General features: G+C 49.3%; 1 protein-coding gene across 1 annotated transcript in view; it reads right to left on the bottom strand.

Annotated features, from left to right (window-relative positions):
• The window catches only part of DNMT3B (DNA methyltransferase 3 beta), a 39861-nt gene extending 28531 nt beyond the window's left edge, over positions 1-11330 (bottom strand). Inside the window, exon 1 of the mRNA XM_053670991.1 lies at positions 11104-11330. The gene's annotated coding sequence lies outside the window, so the exon portion shown is untranslated. The remainder of the gene's footprint in view (positions 1-11103) is intronic.
• Between the last annotated feature and the right edge of the window lie 2272 nt (positions 11331-13602).

The raw sequence follows: 13602 nt of genomic DNA, 5'->3' as shown, positions 1-13602 counted from the left end.
ACCTTGATAGGAGGTGGTGATCTAACTTCCTGACACAGGGTGAACTCTGACCCTTTCCCAGAGGCTGGAGTTCAGCACCTGATTGAGGGGTGGGCAGCAGGGGGAGGAGGGATCACCCTCAAGGTTCTCCCTGTAAGGCCTTGCGCCTCATTAGTGAAGGGCATTTGCGTTCAGACTGAACCAGGTCAGATGTGTCCAAATGCAATGTGACAGACAGAAAAGTGAGTGGCACCCCCAATTAGACTCAGAGAAGTGGCCCTGGAACACCACCCTGCCCCCAGCCCATCCATAAAGCTCAGAAGTGATTTCATTCATTTCCTCCGGGCTGGCACCAGCAACAGAGCTATTTCACAACACCTTGTAAATGTTAATTGCATTAATTAAACTCACAATGCGGCAAAAGGGTTTGGAGGGTATGACCAGGAAGCAGTTGGGAGGGGCCACTTGGACATCTCTGGCCCACCATCAGATTCAGTGAAGTAAAAAGGGAGAGGTTAGGATATTCCCACCTCCCCTGCTTAAAAATGCCTTCTCTGCGGCCTGTGGGAGGGAAATTTGGACTTCTGAATCTTTCCCTTGAAGGGCTCAAGTCTTTCTTAGCTGTTCCCACTGTCCAAGATTCTGAAAGAATAGCTAGAAGGAGCAATTACTAAGCACCTCACCAAAAAACAAGCTACTCTTATCATTGCCCCACTTTGCAGATGAATAAACTGAAGCTCAGGGAAAGCGGGTCAGCAGACCCCCTGCCCAGGCTCACACAGCAACTAAATGATGGAGATTTAGGCTAAATCCAGGGGAGAGATCTTGAAAACACCTCAAAAACAATGTGGTAAATATAGTTGTAAAAGTTAAGCCCAGAGAGGGACACCACCCAGGTAAGCGGAGAGGCAGGGAGGCACCAAGCGTGGAGGAGGCCAAGTGCAAAGGCAGAGAGGGGCCAGACACAGCTGCCCACCTGGCGGCTGGTAGCAGAGCGCAAGGCCCCAGTTCATTGCCTTTGCCTGATAAGGAATCTCCACTAAATTCCAGAAAAGATCAGTCACAGGAAAGCAAAAGCCTTCAATGTTTTTTCTCAAACCCCAGTTTTATCACCTGTAAAACTGGCATGACCCCGCCTAATTGATGCCCTGGGTGGTTAGTGCTAAGGGTCCCAAAGTAGATGACAAAACCTGCGACATGGAGATTACGCATTCACCTGTGCCATTGTGCCACTGTCCCAGCTATGCCTCGCAGAGAGCAAAGCATCCCTTCATCCCTGATGATTCAGAAGGTGTCTGTCCGAGAATTGCTCAGTGCCCCCAGGTCGTTGGCCACATGCACCACTGACTTCATACAGTAAAAGCTGGGCCTTGGCAAATATACTAGAATTATCAAAAGAATTAATCCCAGCCCTGGCTGGTGTAGCTCAGTGGATTGAGTGTGGGCCTGTGAAGCAAAGGGTGGCTGGTTTGATTCCTAGCCAGGGCACATGCCCGGGTTGCAGGCCAGGTCCCCAGTAGGGGACACATGAGAGGCAACCACATATTGATGTTTCTCTCCCACTCTTTCTCCTTCCCTTCCCCTCTCTCTAAAAATAAATAAAATAAAATAAAAAGAATTGATCCCAGTAGGAGTTAAATTGGACAAGTACAAAGTATTGGCTATATGAGGATGTTCCTTGCAGCATTGCCTATAATAGCAAAATACTAACAAACACCTAGATGTTTGTCAACAGGTTGGGATAAAGTTATGTACCATTACCTTTTAGATAATTCACAGGAAAAAAAAAAGAAACAAAGATCTAAACAGATAGATATGCCAACTTAAACTGGAGTTCATTGTCAGAATTTTTCACCCTATATAAACAAAACGCAAGCAAGCAGCCCCCTTCCCCTGCAGTTTCATTTGGGAAGCCCTTGGAAGGATATTCAAATGGAGAGGGAAGCCCAGAGTGACTCAGAGAGTGATGAGTGGTGACGTAAGGAGCAGAGGATTCTGGGAGCTGCCAGGCCCACTCCTGTGGCCATGTGTGGCCGCTTGACAAAAACCGAAGTCAAAGAGCCCTCTGTCCTCTCCCAGGGAGGTAAGGGAGAAAAGGAGACCGGTAATTCTGGAAAGCGACCGCCTTGGCTCTGCCCCTCACAGCGGGCCCGCTGCTCCAGTTGCTACTGCCAACGCCTTAACTCTCAGCCCTCTCTATAAACCGAGGGTGGAGATTCGGATTGAGCCTACCAATTGGCAATCTGACAGTATGATCCAAAATGCCAACTGTCTGTATGCTGTTACACAGGATTCCACGGCTAGAACTGACCCAACCCAAAGCTCCCATCACGACCTGTGTGCAAACATCGTCCCTGATATCGCATTTGTCCATGGCAAAACTGACCACCATGTGCCCGTGTGACTTTCACAGTCAGAATGCAGGCTCAGCCCTGGCTGGGCTGCCCAGTCAGTGAGAGCACAGTCCCACCTCACCAAGACTGGGGGTTCGATTTCTGGTCTGGGCGCACACAAGAAGCAACCAATGACTGCATATAAGTGGAACAACAAATCGATGTCTCTAAAAGCAATCAATCAAAATTCAGAAAAATAAAAAAAAAAAGAAAGCCAAGTTTAAAACACTGCTGTCCAAGAAAACTTAAAAAAAAAAAAAACCTCACCTGAGGATAGGTTTATTGGTTTTAGAAAAAGAAGTGGGGGGGGGAGGGAGAGAGACATATGGATGTGAGGGTTGCCTCCTGCACACACCCTGACAGGGAGTAGAACCCGTTCCCTTTTGATGCATGGGACACCACTCCAACCCACTGAGCAACCCAGCCAGCCCCAAGACACGCTTCTTCCTTTGGAAATGGTCACTCAAGTTTAGTCAACCTAAAATGATGTGCACATGGTCTGAGGTAGGAATCTCATTTTTCCCTACAAAGTAGGACACATGGAATAACACTATGTCCCAACTCCACCTCTTTTATAAAGTTCCTCTGTACACAGCGTATTTCTGGGCTCCCTGTCCTTTGGTTATTATTTATCCCTTGCCACCTGCTAGATATGCCGTCTTTCAGTCACAACTTTATAACTGCTCATACCTGCTACAGCAAGCCTGACAACCTTACTGAAAAGTTGTCAATTTTCTCCTTAAAGATGATGAACATCCTTGAGTTTGTGTTTTCTTTTTTTTTAAGATTTTATTTATTTCTCTTTAGAGGGGAAGGAGAGAGGGAGAGAAACATCAATGTATGGTTGCCTCTAGTGCACTCCCTGCTGGGAACTGGCCTGCAGGGAACTGGCCTGTAACCCAGGCATGTGCCCTGACTGGGAATTGAACCGCAATCCTCTGGTTTGCAGGCCTGCGCTCAATCCACTGAGCTACACCAGCCAGGGTGAGCCAGGGTGAGTTTGTGTTTTCTTATTTCTAGTTCCCTCTATTGGCTCCTAGATTTTCCTATAGAGCTTAGCTCAGCATGCAAAAAAAATTTATATAGCATCTAGTTGTTTCCATACAGGACTTACAGATTATCTACACTATAACAGAAAATAATTTCTTGTGTATTATTTTTATTTTTGTAATTTCCTTTTTTTTGGTAAAGATTTTATATTTTTTTAAAAATATTTATATGTTGGGGGGGTATTTATTTATTTTTAAAGAGAAGAAAAAGGAGGGAGAAAGGAGAGAGAAACATCAATGTGTGAAAGCTACATTGATTGGTTGCCTCTGGCGTGCCCCCCAACTGGGGACCTGGCCTGCAACCCAGGCATGTGCCCTGACCAGGAATTGAACTGGTGACCTTTCGGTTCCCAGGCCAGTGTTCAATCCACTAAGCCACACCAGCCAGAGCTATTACTTATTTTTTTAAAGACAAAATTTCCCACTACAGAAGAAAACTAAAAGAGGTTGGAAGTAGGGGGAGTGGGTGAAGGTGGTCACAAGGTGCAAACCTCCAGCTATAAAATAAAACAAGTCCGAGTGGTAACTAAACCCAGTCAAAACTATATTGTATATTTGAAAGTTGCTAAGACTGTAGACCTTAAAAGTTCTCATCACAAGAAAAAAAATTGTAACTATGAGAGGTTACAGTGAAGGGAAATTGGTAGGGATCCAGGTCTGCCCATCTCAGCCAATGGTGCGGGAGGCAGGCCTGCATCCACGCACCCTGCCAGGTCTGTGGGGTCGCACCAAGTGGAGACAAAATTCTCAAAGAAATTTAACAGCACTCTGACCCTGGCTGGGTAGCTCAGCTGGTTAGAGAATTGTCCTGATACACCAGAGTTGGGGGTTCAATCCCCAGTCAGGACACATTCAAGAATCAACCAAAAAAACGCATTAAGTGGATTAACAAATTGATGTTTCTCTCAAATCAATAAATGTTTTTTAGATATTTAACAGCATTTCAATTCAGATTCCACTCCTTACTAGGTGTGTGGCCTTAGGTAATGGTGACAGTCATATTTAATATTGAGCAGTTACTCTGTGCTGGGCTTGTAGCTCAACACCTAACATCCTAGGACAGTTCAAGACACTGGGAGAGGCTACTCTTACCTATTTGTCAGATAGGGGTTCCTGCTATGCTTCAGGAACGTGAGAGAATAAAGGGCAGACAAAGCCCAGACACAGCCTGTCCTCATGCAGCTGCCAGTGGGGTTGGAGAGGGAGGTCAGGAAAAGAAAACTGGGAGAAAGCTAAGATAATAATGACAAGGTTGGTTCACCCCCGAACCTACACTGTCCTTATGCTACCAATACCCTTTTTGCCGAGAGCTCAAGAGGACAAGATTCTGCCCACACCTCTATAAGCACTGGCTCAGAATTTATCGGATTCCATCATCCAGTTGCAGTCTCCCATGTAACCCATAACAACCCAGAAAATCTGCCATCAGCACCTGCCTGTTGGGGCACCCAGCCTCATTCACACGCCTCGTCTCACCACATCCCGGGTGAGCTGGCTTCCTTCTGCTCACTCTCAGTGTCTCCTGTGGGTTCCAGGTGTGGCCTGAGACTCAGGTAGAGCAACGCCCGCTCTTGCTGCTTCAGCTAAGTCACAGCACTTAGTGAAGGAGCCAGGGCGTCAGGAGCCCAGCACTCTGCTGGCTTCTGAAAAGACTGACCAAAAGGCATTATTCCTTCTCCAGGAACTGGAGTCCAACGGAAGCCTGGGTACTGGCCCCAGTGGTGGCCCACCGCATGTCTGCTTGCAGAGGAAGCATATGCAACTAGAAACAAATGCTGCTTAGGAGGCCCAATGCACCTCAGAAGGGGGGGCTGCAGGGAAGGATGAAAAAGAAACAGTCAGGTACCCCCAGTCCTCTGCCCAGCCTGTAACAGAGGAGACCTGGATAGAGGGGGATGGGCTGAGGGCAGATCAAGACTTCCCGACTTCCCCAGCGGTACCCTCTCCCCCAGAGGGTTTCTACCTCCCAGGCAGGGTACCAGAAGATTCCTCTGCCCTGGGAAATAAGACAGACCCAATAGCAAAGAACCTCCTTCAGACTTTGGGAGACCAAAAGACAAGTTCAAATCACTACTTCACAAAGAAACCCTTCAGTTTTCAAATTCCACAGACAATTTTGTTTCCTCTCAAATATGGAAGTTCAAATTTTAAATATTAAAAACGAAAACAATGCCCTGACTTATGTTGCTCAGTGGGTTGGATGTTGTCCTGCAAACCAAAAGGTTGCCAGTTTGAATCCCGGTCAGGGCACATGCCTGGGTTGCAAGCCAGGTCCCCCAGTTGGGGGGCACATGAGAGGCAACCCATGGATGTTTTTCTTCCTCCCTTTCCCTTTCTCTAAAAATAAATACATAAATTTTTTTTAAATAAATAAAATTAAAACAGTAAAAAGCCAAAGCACAAAGTTCAAACAGAAGGTTGGCACCTGACGCTGTATCACCCAGAAAACAGAACCCTCAGGACAAATGGTCACAGGAAATTCTACCGGGCCAGGAGGCTTGACATCTGATTCTAAGAGTTCTAGAATGAGAGCACAGGGAGAGAAATACACAAGGGAAGTGATGGTCCAGGTAAATTTATTTCCTCAACCTCGGGATAGGAGCCCCCAGCCAGGCTTGGCCCTCTTCCAACTGCACCCCTCCCGCACACCTGGTCAGCACCCACCTGTCCCCATAAGGAAATGTATTGGTTAAGAACCTTTTTCCACTGACAACTGTTTACCTGTCTCCTACCCATCCACTCTCAGTCATTTTTGGAAGTGCATTTCTAATTTCCTGTTCATGTTTGCAGTGGCTACTGCTCTTCCACAAATTTCAGACTATAAAAGACCATTTTCTAGAAAATTTAAGTTCCCCCCTTTGAAGTGCAAAACTAAAAAACAGAGGAGCTGGGGGGAGGAGGACAGGCAGGGCTTGGTTGAGGGCAGAGGCCACAGATCACACTGAATACATGAATGAATGAATGAATGAATGAACAAATGAATGAAAGAAAATCTCTGTGGGTGAAGTGACTTAACCAACTTGACCAAGCAACCTGGTCGAAGAACAAGAGCAGAAGCCAGTGACTGCAGATTCCAGAGAATCTCTTCCCACTGTTACCCGAAACTGTCCTCCATCTGCTTGTAAAGCCAGGCCCATGATGACAGCAGTGCCCTCTAAATCTAAGACTTCACCTTTCCTCAGGATTCTGTCCTTCCTGGGGTTCTTGTCCCTTTGCTTAGGTAGGGCTCCTAGTCTTGACTACATTTCTCTCCAATCCTAGAAGAAATTGAAGCCCCCAAATGAAAGTAAAGTAAGGGTAACCTTGGGACTGAGTTTACAGGTGATGATTAGTTTCTTCTTAGCATCAGAAAAAGGTAAAGTTTATTTTCATTTGTATCCCATACAGTGAATATCTTTTTTTTTTTTTTTTTTTTTTTTTAAGATTTTACTTATTTACTTTTGGAGACAGGAAGGGAGGGAGACTGGGGAAGCATCAGTGTGAGAGATGTCAATTAGTTGCCTCTCGCTCGCCCCCAATCGGGGAACCTGGGCAGCAACCCAGGCACGTGCCCTGACCGGAATTCATCCGGGCCGAGCTTCCGGCTTGAAGGCCAGCGCTACTACGTAAACTGCAACATTTATTGAACCCTCAGCATGCACATGTTTTAATCTCTAACGACTCAACTTATTTAAACTCCAGCATCTGCCCTGACAGGTGTGGCTAGGTTGCGCTCAGTCCCACAAAGTAGAAGGTCACCAGTTCAGTTCCTGGGTTGCGGGTTCAGTCCCCAGTTCGATGTTTCTCTCCTCTTCCTCCCTTCCCCTCTGTCTAAAAATAAAATACAAATTTAATTTAAAAAGTTAAAAAACAAAAAACGACAGCCCTGGCTGGTGTGACTCAGTGGATTGAGCGCCAGCCTGTGAACCAATGGGTCACTTGTTCCATTCCCCATAAGAGCACGTGACTGGGTCACCCCAGGTGCGGGCGGATGAGAGGCAACAGATAAGAAGTTTTTTCTCCCTCCCTTCCCTCTCTGTGAAAATAAGTAAAAATCTTTTATAAAATAACCCCAAAGCTTCAACTTCCCCTGGCCCACAATGAATGCATCCCTACTTCACAAACTGAACAACCGAGGCTCAGGTGACCAGCGTTTCAATGAAGCAAATAGGAATATACATTCAGATTTGATTCCATAGCCCAAACCCCTTTAAAAGTCTATTGCCTCAGACAAATAACATGACCCAACAAATAACAGAATTTTACAATATTTAGGGCCCCTCACCTAACTTAGCAACTAAGCCTTGTGAAGCTAAAAGGCCCCTGAATTCCAATTAGTCCTCCTAGCAAGTATACTGGGCAGGTTATGTCCTCGTACCCATTTCACAGAAAGGAACAAAAATCAAAAAAGGGGCGAAGGTTCTGTCTATGGCTTTAGGGAGCAGGATACAGCAACCCTACACACAGGCCTCCTCTGCCATTTGCCAGGCCACTTCCTCCAAGCCACGGCCAGACTCACCTGAACACCTGCACTGGGCTTTCTCCCAGCTGGAGCAGCTGGAGCGCCTGGAGCGCCCGCCAAATTCTGCCCTGCGATAGTGGCTGATGTGATGTGAAAGCGTCTGAAAAGAACCACTAAGGTGTGGAAGCGACTGGATATCCCAGAACCTCAGTTCCATCAGCTGCAAAACAGCCCCAGTGAGAACAGCACTCCCCAAGAAGAGAGACAAGTCCATCCATCACTTCACAAAGAGGATGAACTGCAAGAAAAGGGAGGTACTCTCTCTGTACTCCTCAGCCCTGGTCCACCAAGAAACTGAAAATCACTTCACTCTGAATTCCTGATTTTTAACGACTTGCTTGACACAAGGGCATGCCCGAGCTGAGGTCCTGTACCCATCAAGGACTGGAGGAGGGGCACTTGCCAAAGGGTAGGACCCAAGGGTCCTCTCAGATGAAATTGGAAAAGGTGCCTGAGCCTGGCGGCCAGACAGCTGGCATGAGAGCAGGTCTGAGACAAAGGAGTCAATCTAAAGGCAAGTGTTCCCGGAAGACCTTGCCCAAACCCTCCCATGGGAAGCGGGTCCCTCAGGCTGCGATAATGAGGGGCTACAGAAACTTCTGGGTCATAGGCCCCACGTGGCTGGAGGAAGGGAAGAAAGCATCCTCCCCCAACCTCACCTCCCCAGCCCCTCCCCTTAGCCCCCTGCAGCTCCCAAATGCTCCCCCACCTTCCAACATTTGCAAGGGGGGGGGGGGGGTTATGCCTATGACTTTAAGGAACAGGATGCAGCCAGCCCCAGACCTGGCCCCTTTGTCTCAGCCCTTTCCACCCCAAAGGGGAAAGGTACAGTAATCTTACTTAGCTCTGAAATTAAGGATTCAAGGTAGGCCCCAAGCTTGGGTGGGGTTGAAAGGGGGGGTAATAAAAATGGCCCTAACCTATAAGAGAAAACCATAGCTTCTTTCAAAAAGGAACAAAGGCACTTTTTTTCCTGCCAACTCCCAAATCAAGGACAATTATTTGGAAAAGTTCATAGCTTACAGGAACAGTACCTTGGTGCAGGAAGGCAGGCAATGAGGAGCCAGCAGAGGTGTGCCTCCCTTCCTCCCCAACTCTTATTAACAGCTACCCTAAACAGAGGGGCTATTGGTTCATTAATACAGATGTCAACATTCACCACCCGCTATGTCAAACACTATCCCGTTGAGTCCCCACCCCAGCCTAATGTGGTATGTGTTAGAGGCCATCATACCCATTTGATATCTGAAGAACACTGAAGCCCTGGCTGGTGTAGCTCAGTGGATTGAGCACAGGCCTGTGAAGCAAAGGGTCACTGGTTTGATTCCCAGTCAGGGCACATGCCTCATAGGGGAGATATGAGAGGCAACCACACATTGATGTTTCTCTCCCACTCTTTCTCCTTCCCTTCCCCTCTCTCTAAAAATAAATAAATAAAATATTTTTTTTAAAAATGAAGAACATTGAAGGTCAGAAGTCAAACTGCATAAACTGGTTTCATTCTTACACAACCTGGGGTTGTTAGGCATATTCCCATTTCATAGCTATAATAGCTAAGACACAGAAAGCAATGGACTTACTGGGACAGATTTAAACACCATCCAAAGATTCGTGCATCCCCCTAAAGAGGACAACCTGCTTAGCCCAGGTCCCAGGTAATTAACACCAAGAGTGGCATTAAACTCAAACTTTTATTGAGGGATTACTGTGCTGTTCCTATAAAATAGGGATCATCTTAACTCTGGAAAAAATCAGGTCTGCACCTGGGAAGTTCAATGGCGTCCAGGAAAGAAGCAAAGCAGGCCTCCTGGAGGGCAGAGGCAGGTCAGCCTCCTGGGCTCTTCAAGTGAGAACCCCAGAAGGATTTGCCTCCCCAAAACAATTGCCACCAGTTGGCCAAAACTCACACCCAAAAATCAGGAGGTGGTTCAAAGTTTATACTCTCTTTAATTCTGTTTAATTCGTGCAGTTCTTGGCTTGGGGTGGAGATGGGGAAGCAGGTGGGGGAGGGGGCAGCACAAAAGCCCAGCCTACCTCTCTCTGCTTGGGGTTGGGAAGGAGGCAGGCTGGAAGCACAAGGCGTTGGGCTGGGGCGCATAACTTCTGCAGCCTTACCCTGCCACAGGTGAGTGACCCCAGGAGGAAAAACCCGGCCCAAGAGCCGGTCCCTGTTGCTAACTTACTATATCCGCTTTCTATGTTCCACTTTCTCACCTGCAAAGTGGGACTCCCCATCCACCCTCCCTCGCCAAACACTTGGGCATGGAATCCTGTCTTCTAGGAGGTGGTGCTAACTAGCAGTTTTGAGGCCTCAACTTGCAAGTTTGGGAAGTGGAACCAACCTCACCCCGGGAGAGGAAAAAAAAAAAAGGAAAGTGAGCCCCAGGGCAGGTAGAGTGGCGGAGCAAGGAGACGCCGCCCTCGGGCTGGCTCCTCCCGGCCAGGTGTGCACTGGGAGAGCGCAGCTCCTCCCGAGGGCATCCCGGCAGCCCAGCTGCGCCTGGCCCTCCGTGGCTCATCTAGGGAGGACCCCGGGAGTCTGCCCTCTGGCGTACATCCCCGACATGCGAACACACCTCGACCCACCTGCCCGCTCGCACTCACACCACTGGTTCTTTTCTATCCTTGGAAGTAAATAAAACTAAGTTCTCTCAGCTGAACCCTCAGGTCCTAGTGAGATGGAACGGATGCGGGATGCCCACCTTCTTGGTAGAACTCCCTCTTCTATTCTGCCCCCTCCCCAAGGAGACTCCCTCTCAAGCCGAGGCCAGGTAAGTATACCCCCTTCCACCGAGGTCCCCTTCTCTCCAGAGGGACACCTCCTCCTTTTATTCTAGAGGCCAGGAAGGACGCCCGGTCTCCCTTCCCTTGGGGTGAAAGTCTCTCCTCGTCGGGTTCTTGCAATACGAGGGTAGGCTTTCCACCCAAATCCCTGGAAGACACATTCCCTCGCCCCACTCCAACTGGTATCCCTCTTGTTCGCTTCCCCCAATTAGGGCCAGGGGACCGACCTCACCTTCCCTAACATGCCTGGTCTCCAGCCGGATGGGAGCCGCCTCCCCAGGAGGTGGCCGGGACAGGGTCCCTCCACGCAGTACCGGCCCCGTTCTGCTGTCCCCTCCCCCACCAGCCCCCGGAGTCCCGGGGCGCGCGAGCCTCCCCCGGACCACCGGGCGCTCACCTGCCGAGAGCCTGACTCGAGCGCGGCTCCGCGGTTGAGCCGCGGGTCCGGACAGGCTGGAGCAAGGCCGGCGGGCGGCCGTGCAGAGCGCTGGGCTCGCGAATCTCCGGCGCCGATCGCCGAGCTGCGTTTACTTGGGCCACTTAACCCCCGCGCTGCCGGCCGGGCGCGGCCGCTCCCTCGTCGGCCTGCCAGTGGGCCGGTGGCGTTGGTCGGGGACGCTCAGAGCGTCCACGCGGGCTGTGGCCGGAGGGCAGCTGCTGCGAGGAAGCAGCGCGGGCGGCACAGGCAGAGATAGAGGGTGGGCAAGGGGCGGTGCTGAGTCCACTTGTAGCCTGGGCCCGGCATTCGCCCCGCCCCCTCTCCGAGAGCGCCCCCGCCGCAGCCACTCACAGCCCAGCCTCCGGCGCTGGGAGGGAGCGCGGGGAGGAGATGAGGGAAATTTGAAATCACTTCGGAGCCACCCCTCCGCCCCTCCTCCACAGGCCCCGCCTCTCCTCCCAGGGCCTGTTAAATCACCCACCGGGATACCGAGACTTCGTGGGGAGAGCTCGCAGACGTCTGCTACTAGTGGAGGCCCACCCTGGGGCCCCTCTTCTCTGGCCCCCCACCCCCGACACCGGACACGTACGCACCGCTCTGGAGGTGGTGGCCCAGAGAGGGAAATGTTCCCACTGGAGTCACCCAGCAACGAAGTCTCCCCTTTACCTCCACCTCCAGCTGCAATATCACCTGGGCTCTACCGTGCCCCTGCGGGTCGGCTCTGAACCCTCAAAGTTAGTCCTTCCTTCCACCGCAGTTAGCCTTTGTCAGTCATCTACAGGTCAAGGGAGGGAGAGCAGAAGAGGGAAAGACGGTCAGGTCCCTGGCTGCCTGGGTTCTTGGGTACTGCTTGCATCCGGGGCAGAAGGAGAAGCGTTCTGTCACCAGGCCTCAACTTCCTCTACCCTTAAAGGGGCACTGAACGGTATTGGAAAAACCGCAGTTCCTAATATTCGCGATACCTGGTACTTATACTTATATATTAATTTGTTTACCTGCTTATTTGTGTCTCCACGTATTAGACTGTGAAGGCCCGGTCTCAGTGTGTCCTAGCACACTGATGCTCAACAAATATGTGTTGAATGAGTGAAAGAACAAATGAATGATGACATAATGGCCTTCGAGCCCCTGTGGCTGGCTCCTGCCTGCCTTTCCCGCCATCTCCTTACTCTTTCCCCTCCTCCCTCATATCACTCTGACCTCTCATCTCTTTGCTGTTCCTCAAACACATTAAGCATGTTCCTGGACATTCTTTGCCCAGATCTTTTCATGGCCAGCTTCTCACCATTCAGTTCTCCCTAAAGGTCACCTTCTGAAGAGACTTTTCCTGACCACCCCTCCTCAACAGTCTACCCTTTCTATCATTCCTATTTTACTGTCTTTGTGGCACACAAAGCTCTTCAAATCATTTTGCATTATTCTTTATATACATCTTTGTTTTTTTTCTTGTTATGTACACACACAATCAACTATTTCATGAGGGCAGAAAACACCTGTCTATTTTGTTCAAGCTGTATTTCCAGTGCCTACAGGAGGAGTTCGATACAAGTTTGATGAGTGAATGAGTGAGCACAGCCACCCTGCCTCCTGGCCTCCCGCTCTCCGAGGAAAGCCACAGCTTTCTCCCTTCATCTTGTAACAGGTATTTGCAAATGAGTAAATGGCAAATTCTCTGGAAGCTGCAAACATTTCTAAACATACTTGCTTTTGTTCAACCTAGGAACCTGGGGAAAGGCTAAAGAGATATGGAAGTGAAATGCGCTCAGCAAGCAGTGGAGACTCGTGTGAAGGAGCAGCAGGAACTCCTTGGCCTCTGGCACAAACATTGAAAATTGGCTTCCAATTAGTTTGGTGCAAGGAGAAGAGGTATGTCTTTAGAGGGGGAAAAAAAATGTATATGAGCTGGTGGGCCTGTGGGAGGGCTGCTGGGCCTCTTTTTCTTATCATAAGCCAAGACCTGTTATAGGGCAAAGAATGTCTGCACCACCAAGGAATGCCTGGAAGGCCTAGTTAAGATACCAAAAGATTGGGTTTACTGCGACATGATAGGCATTTTTGCAGACAGTAGACCACCTAACTCCGAGGAAAAAAGAGAGGGTCTAAATACACAAGTTGTCTCAGTCTTATTATTGGGAAAGGGCAGTGAATACCAGGGAAACTGGGAAAGAAAAATGGCATGTTGTCTCCCCAGGACACAGAATTTTATAATTTGCAAAAAAAAAAAAAAGCTAGTCATATTCACACCTCATTTGAGCTTCACAGCCACTCCAGGAGGAGTCAGGGCAAGGAGAGTTAGGGTCCCATTTCACACCAGGGGACTGAGTCCACAGAAGAGAGGGACTTGCGCAAAGCAGGTCAGCCAGCCATGCAGCCTGATCTTGACTAAGTGCCTGCTATGTGGCCTGTACCTGACTATAAACACAGACAGGGAGGTCCAAGGCTTACAGGCCAGTTGGG

This window comes from Artibeus jamaicensis, unplaced genomic scaffold (assembly GCF_021234435.1).
Source record: "Artibeus jamaicensis isolate MK-2021 breed Jamaican fruit bat unplaced genomic scaffold, CSHL_Jam_final contig_685, whole genome shotgun sequence".
Lineage (NCBI taxonomy): Eukaryota > Metazoa > Chordata > Mammalia > Chiroptera > Phyllostomidae > Artibeus > Artibeus jamaicensis.
The sequence above is the reverse complement of the archived record's forward strand: the minus strand, read 5'-3'. Positions and strand labels throughout refer to the sequence as shown.